Here is a 7500-nt window from a genome sequence, read left to right as displayed (position 1 = left end):
AATTTCTTACCGAAGATGAAGACAGATTTACACAAAACAATGAGAGAACATTAGGCCATTAAACAAGATAGCAAAGTGAGATAAAAAAAAAAAAAAAAAAGTGATTTAAACGATGAAATGGCAGAACGCCAAGGGAAAGGATTTTAAAGTGACATGATAACAATTTCGTAGGGAAGATGCAGACAGATTTAAACAAAAACAATGAGAAATCATGACGCCAATAAACAAGGTGACGAAGTGAGACGAGAACAGTGCCATAGAGTAAATGCGGACAGGTTTAAATGATGAGATGAAATGACAGAACGCCAAAGAAAATTATTACGAAGTGGCATGAGAACAATTTCGTAGCGAAGAAACAGACGGGTTTAAGATAAAAACAAAAAGAGATCATGACGCCAATAAACAAAATAACAAAGTGAATGAAAACAGTGTCGTAGAGTAAAGGCAAAGTGATTTAAATGGTGAGATGAAATGGCACAAGTCCAAAGAAAATTATAACGAAGTAATATAAGAACAATTTCATAGCAAAGATACAGACAGATTTAAACAAAATAATGGGAGAACATTGCGCCAATAAACAATTACGAAGTAAGACGAAAACAGTGTTGAAGAGTAGAGCCAGAGTACCAAAGAAAATGATAACACAGTGACACAAGAACAATTTCGTAGCGAACAGGACGACAGATGTAAAGAATACAGCGTGAGAGCGTGATACTTGGGAACAGGATAACGGACATACCAAGTGTCGTCGAGGCAGATGACTGATTTTTAACTCTTTCCATACGAACGGCGAAAGAGACGACGTTAACAGCGTTTCACCCCAATTACCATCATCAAAATATTGCAAGCTCTTATACTGAAGACGTGAATGTTGACAAAGAATACCACAGTTCTGACGACGGAAGCTAAAGGTTGGGTCATTCAGACACCCACTGGACATCCGAGGGGTCTGTGTAGAGGAAAAGAGAGGACTGGCCGTACTGAGGTGAGTTAATGAAAAGATGGAACAACGGAATGCCAATAAACGGGAATCAGCGTGAGATAAATGAATAATAAATAAATGACTAAATGAAGTATTGTAAGGGCCGACTGATATAAATCATGGATGAAACTGAACCGAATAAAGTTTATTTTCTGAGTGTGATAGAGAAAGCAAGGGAAAGATTTTTTTTTCCCCTTTTTGACTCACTTGTATAAACAAAGTGAGTCTATGTTTTAACCCGGTGTTCGGTTGTGTGTGTGTGTGTGTGTGTGTGGTAAACTTTAACATTGACATTTTCTCTGCAAATACTTTGTCAGTTGACACCACATTTGGCATAAAAATAGGAAAAATTCAGTTCTTTCCAGTCATCTTGTTTAAAACAATATTGCACCTCTGGGATGGGCACAAAAAAATAAAAAGAAGCCAAATTATATGCAAACTGCATTTACTGTTATATTTATATTTTTTTTGTATTCTCTAAACTTGGCACTTTGACCTCTTATTCTGACACAACAACTAGAGGAGTCATTATTATCATTTTTTGTTCAAACAGGAACTTCTTTTGCTAAGCATGGAATTTTTATTTATTTTGCAAACGTTTTGGTGCAGATAGTAAAAAAGGGAAATTACTCTGTAATTAATGTTAGAGGACGTAATTTATCACAAGTGAGTCTTGAAGGCCTTGCCTCTCTTGTTATTTGTTTATTGTTGGTCTTTTTTTTTCTTGTCTTTGTTTCGTTTTTTTCTCTTTCTCTCTTTTTCTTTCTTTTGTTGTTGTTGTTGTTGCTTTTAGCTTTTTTCAGTCTATGAAAGGGAAAAAGTGGGTGATGAAGGAAAAGAAATTAAAAAAAAAAAAAACAAAAAAATCATCACACTAAAACAGCATAATCCAAACCATGTGGGTGAGCGGACAGAATGCGAACTGCACAGAATGAAGAAGTGAGGGCTGAACGGTGTCGGAGATACGTGATAGGATGGAAGAATATGATGCCTTGGAACAGGCCAAAGAACTGCGATAACAACAGTGTTATAGAAAGAATATTGATTTAAATGATACGGTGGAAGGATAGAATGACGATGATATGGGTACGGCACATAGCGCCTATCATCAGTCAGAGACCAAGCTGTAAGCGCTTTACGAACAACATGGAGTCGTTTGCACAGCTGGCTGGCTGCCTTATCTGGATAGATCCGACTGACTGATTCATCATGTTTCAGTCACAGTCACACACACACACACACACACACACACACACACACACACACACACACACACACACACACACACACACACACGTATCATTTTACGTGTATGGCCGTTTTGTTTATTTATCTCGATATGCAGGCAGCCATACTCCGTCTTTGGGGGCGCGGGGGTGGCGGTAGAGAGTGGCGGGAAGGGTGTGTGTGTGTGTGGGGGGGGGGGGGCATGATGGATTTTTTCTTATTTCCAAACCCGCCGAACGCTGACATGGATTCCAGGAACTTTAACGTGTGTATTTGATCTTCTACGCGCGTGAAAGATTTGCAATCCGTTAATCAATAATAAAAGAAGAAGTAGTAGTAGTAGTAGTAGCAGCAGCAGCAGCAGCAGTAGAAGTAGTAGTAGCAGCAGCAGCAGTAGTGGTAGTAGTAGAACTATTTCTACTGCTGCGGCTGCTACTACTACTACTACTGCTACTGCTGCTGTTGCTACTAGTACTTTTGATATCTTCATCATCATCATTATCATCAAGATCGTTAAATACGTTTTACTTGATTTTATCAAATATGTCCAGCAGATCATGTTTCCCTTAACTGCAGATCTCCAACCCCCTAAAAGACGATACAAAACAGACCGTAAACAATGACACAAACAGAAAAAATAACAACAGAATGAAACACTGAAACAGCAACAACAAAGCAAGTTGGCCAGTCACATAAACGCGCACGCACACGCACACGCACACACACACACACACACACACACACACACACGCACACACACACACACACACACACACACACACACACACACACACACACACACACACACACACACACACACACACACACACGCACACACACACACACACACACACAATCTGGCATTGAAATGGATCCCCCCCTCACCCCCTCATTTCCCCCTCCCCCCCTTACCCCTTACCCTCTCGCCACCCCTACCCCCCTACAATTCATGAAGTAACCATCGTTCATACGTTAAATAACTTAATTTTTTTTTTTTAAGCTGCACAGGAGTTTTGTTTATTTGTTTATATCTCCACCCGGATAGCTAACCGGATCTTTAAGCAAGCGTTTCCGTGGGCGACTTCAGACGTATCCTCTTTCCCTATTGAACCTGACCATTATCGGAAACAAAGGCAACTTTGCGGCAGTTACGATCGCAAGAGAGAGAGCAGCGTATGGGGCAGGAGCAAATAGATTCTTTCAAGCCGGCAGGATGAACCGAGAGGTTTTGTTTTTGTTTTTTGTTTTTTGTTGTTGTTTTTTTTATACACGTTTCCGATGGCCCTGTGTGAAAAGAGGCGAAGACATTACCTCGGGTGGGAAGATGGCCGCACGGCGGTTCACTCTCTCCGTGTTAAACGCTGGGCGGAAAAGTAATAAGCTCTCACACTCATTTCCACGCTGCTGAAATTGACGGCACAAGGGATGCCCGTGATTACCTCTCGCCGCTACTGTTGATCTGGCAGCGACTTCAAGGGCATTAACTCCCCGGCTCATTATCTGCCCTTAGTTAGGTGGGATTAGATTTCTGGGTGGGGGGAGGGGGGAGGGTTGAGGAGGGGGGGGGGGGGGGGTTATGGCCCGGAAAGGTCGCAAAGAACATGGGCGACGTTGACGCTGTTGTTGTGATGGCATTTTGAACTGGGAAGAAGAACGTGAAGCATCCGTGCTGATTCACGTAATGATTGAGTGGGAGAGGTGGTGGGGTGGGATGGGGAGTGTGTGTGTGTGTGGGGGGGGGGGGGGGGGGGGCGTGGGGGAGGGTTTGGAGTGGCCGTAATAATAATCATGATGGTTTGATGATGAGCCATGTTGATGGCGTCCTCTTCTGTCTCCTGAGGTTTGTTTCTGTGATGCCTGTCTTTCTCTCTCTATCTCTCTCCCCCTCTCTCTCCCTCTCTCTTTTCAAATTAGCTACACAGCTCTCTGCATTATTACTCTTATGTGAGCTAGCTATCTGTCTTTTTTGTGTGAGTGTGTGTGTGTATTTCGAATTAGCTTTGTCATGTGTGGATTTCAGATTAGCTCTTTATCTTTTACTCTTCATTGTTTCATTTTTATAACCGGTTGTCATCAGTATATCCTAGCGTTGTTTTCGTTTTATTCTTTCCGTGTCATTTTTTTATTTCTAAAAATGTTTTGCAAATTACTCTCTCTCTCTCTCTCTCTCTCTCTCTCTCTCTCTCTCTCCGTATAACTATGTATGTATGTATGCATGTATTTATGTACACACACACACACATATGTGTATGTACGATATATATATATATATATATATATATATATATATATAGAGAGAGAGAGAGAGAGATGTCTGCGTTGATTTCTCTTTCTACCACGTGTCCTTTTGTCCTTACTGTCGTTTAACACTACTTTTTTTGTTGCCCTGTTCATCTGTAACTGTATGATATTGTGACAAGTTCGAGATAATAACTACTGTTTATACCACCAGGTTTCGTGAGATACACATCCACATAGACTTTGCGTATAAAAGGTGGTGACACATGCACCATATCTGAATAGCTGTTGTTGGCTGTTTCATCGTGATATTTTCCCTTTGATATCAGCAACACTGAACAACAACAACAACAACAACAAAACGTATGTTTACACAGCAATAACAACTAACAAGCAAACAAACACGCTTACACATGCACATGCACACGCATGCACGCATACGCGTGCAACCACCCCCCACCCCCCGCGCTGGTTGGGGGGTGCTATAAACAGAGATTTTCAGACATCGCTTGAACGTCTTTCTCAACTTACGCTGTTCTCTTCCTTTTCCAACTCCTGAGACTTGAATGCACGTACTCATATTGATCGTAACCCAGCGGTACAATGATAATACAATGCTATCCAAATCGAGTGCGGGGCAATTCCATACGAATGTATACAATACCATGCGATGCAAGGCTATACAACAGCACAAAACTGTTGAGTAGCTTCCTCCCATACGAAAGAAAAAAAAAAGTTGTCAATTTCAAAAGCTGCGATAACTTGCACAATAACGTGATAAAATACCCGTTCTGCATGCCTGGAAGATGACATAAATGGAGGGAGTGAAGAAATCTGAAATAAATGAAAGAAAACAAAACAAAACGAAGAAAATAAGTGCAAAACAAAATATAATGAAATTGATAAATAAAACAGCATGACACACAGAACGTCACCCAGGTGGACACACCGCTAGCGTCCGTCAAGGCAAAAGTGCTACCTGCGCATGCCTGAACGAGCGGAACTCCGTGAAACTGACCAGGCCTGTCATTACCGGTAGAGAGAGAAACCTCCTTCGGTGCACCGGCCGCTCAGTGATGTGTGCAACGGCCGCTCAGTGCCGTGCGCAAAAAAAAAAAAAAAAAAAAAAAGACTCGCTCGGGCGCGTGGGTGGGTGGCACGTGAAGGGATTCTCACCTTAATTGTAGACTGACACAGTGTATCATTCCACGTGAGGCGATTCCTGTCATTACTGCCCCGTCAGTGCCAGAGGGCGGGTCGGTGGGTGGGAAAGGAAGAGAGAGGCCGAAAGAAAGGGGGGGGCTGGGGTGGTGGGGGGGGGGGGGGGGGGGGTGGAAGAGGAAAGGTGAAAGGATCGATTTCTGAATGCTGCAGAAATTCTCTTTCACCCTGTCCTGTTTTGTTCTGGTATTTTGTGTGTGTGTTGTTGTTTTTTTTTCTTTTTTTCATTATTTCTTTCTTTATGTCTTTCTTCCTTTTAAATCTTATTTATAGGTCTCTCTTTCTGTCTGTCTGTCTGTCTCAGTCCCTGTCTTTTTCCCTGTCTTTCTCTCTGTCTCTTTCTCCCCCACCTCTCTGTCGATTATTCCTTTCTCTGTGTGACTGTTTGCCTCTGTATGTCTGTGTCGGTCTCTCTTTCTGTCGGTCTCTGTCTCTGTCTCTCTCTCTCTCTCTCACTCACATGGTGGTCTGGATGTTCTTTGGGGTCATTTCTTGTCAAGACAGATTCATCTTTTAACTACTTTCTGCTGAGAGTAAGAAAAAAAAAGTAGAAAATAAGAGAGAAGCGATAAAGAAGGAAGGGAGAAGCATTAAGAAAATAAAGTAAGAAGGAAACAAATAAGAAAGAAAGAAAGAAAAAGAAATGAAACTGAGGTGTGATAAACTGAAGTGATACGAATTCTATGTCACCCCACAGTAAGCCTACCTTTTATCTGTTTACTTTAGTTGTTCAGCCAGGTTCTCTAGCTCTGAAAAGAAACAGAAAGAAAAGAAAGAAGATTAAAAAAAAATAATAATAATAAATAATAATAATAATATATATATATATATATATATATATATATATAAAGGGATGTAAATCTGCGTATGAATCTATTCTGAGATGTTATTTCGGCATGATTAAAACTTGTCTTGTGAAGCTGTTAACTATAGATGAGGATCGCGTTACATAAATGTTTGACAATGATGATAAAAATGATAATAATGATAAGAAGAAGGAGAGGAAGTAGAATCGACAAATTCTTCCTCTTCTTCTTCTACACACACACACACACACACACACACACACACCAGAACTAACAGATTCATGAAAGAAGGAAAGAAAAGAAAAAAAAGGAAAGAAAAGAACCAACACAAAAGAGCACACGCACCAGCTAATTACAATCACTTACACCAGAATGCCTTCACACACACACACACGCGCGGAATAGCGGACAAGCAGACCGACCAATGAACAGTTGCCTCCCCTGCCATCCCCCCCCCCTCCAACCTCATCCTGCTTCTTTCTTTCTTTCTTTTCTTTTCTTTTCTTTTCTTTTCTTTCCACACAATGCTCTGTACCAGGCGATCACTGCCAGTTCCCGTCACGCTTGACCAAACCGCCATTTAACGCTCTTGTTCACAAACACGAAATGGACACAGCTTATTTCAATGGCAGACGGCTTCAGTCTCCAAGGGCGATAATCATCAGTTCACCGGACGTGCATATTCATACTGACTTCCCCTTATTAGACCCCTCGAGGGCGCAGGCGCGCGCAGGCGCAGCACGAGCAGCGGAGGTGGTGGTGGGCTTTGGGTTGGGTGATTGTATCGAACCTTTCATGACAAGGCCCTGGCAGAAAATTATAGGAAATCTAATGAAAATGAAATACGCACTCAATCGTGAACAGATAATGTTCCCTCAGGACTTCGTTTCCCGAAAGGGGCTACAGAGAGACAGAGACTGAGAGAAAGAGGGAGAGTGGGGTGGGGGGAGAGACTGAGAGAGAAAGAGACTGGGAGAGAGAAAGGAGAGACGGAGAGAAGTGTGAGAGAGAGGGAGAGAGAGAGAG

The sequence above is a fragment of the Babylonia areolata genome, chromosome 29 (genome assembly GCF_041734735.1).
Source record: "Babylonia areolata isolate BAREFJ2019XMU chromosome 29, ASM4173473v1, whole genome shotgun sequence".
Lineage (NCBI taxonomy): Eukaryota > Metazoa > Mollusca > Gastropoda > Neogastropoda > Buccinidae > Babylonia > Babylonia areolata.
The sequence above is the reverse complement of the archived record's forward strand: the minus strand, read 5'-3'. Positions refer to the sequence as shown.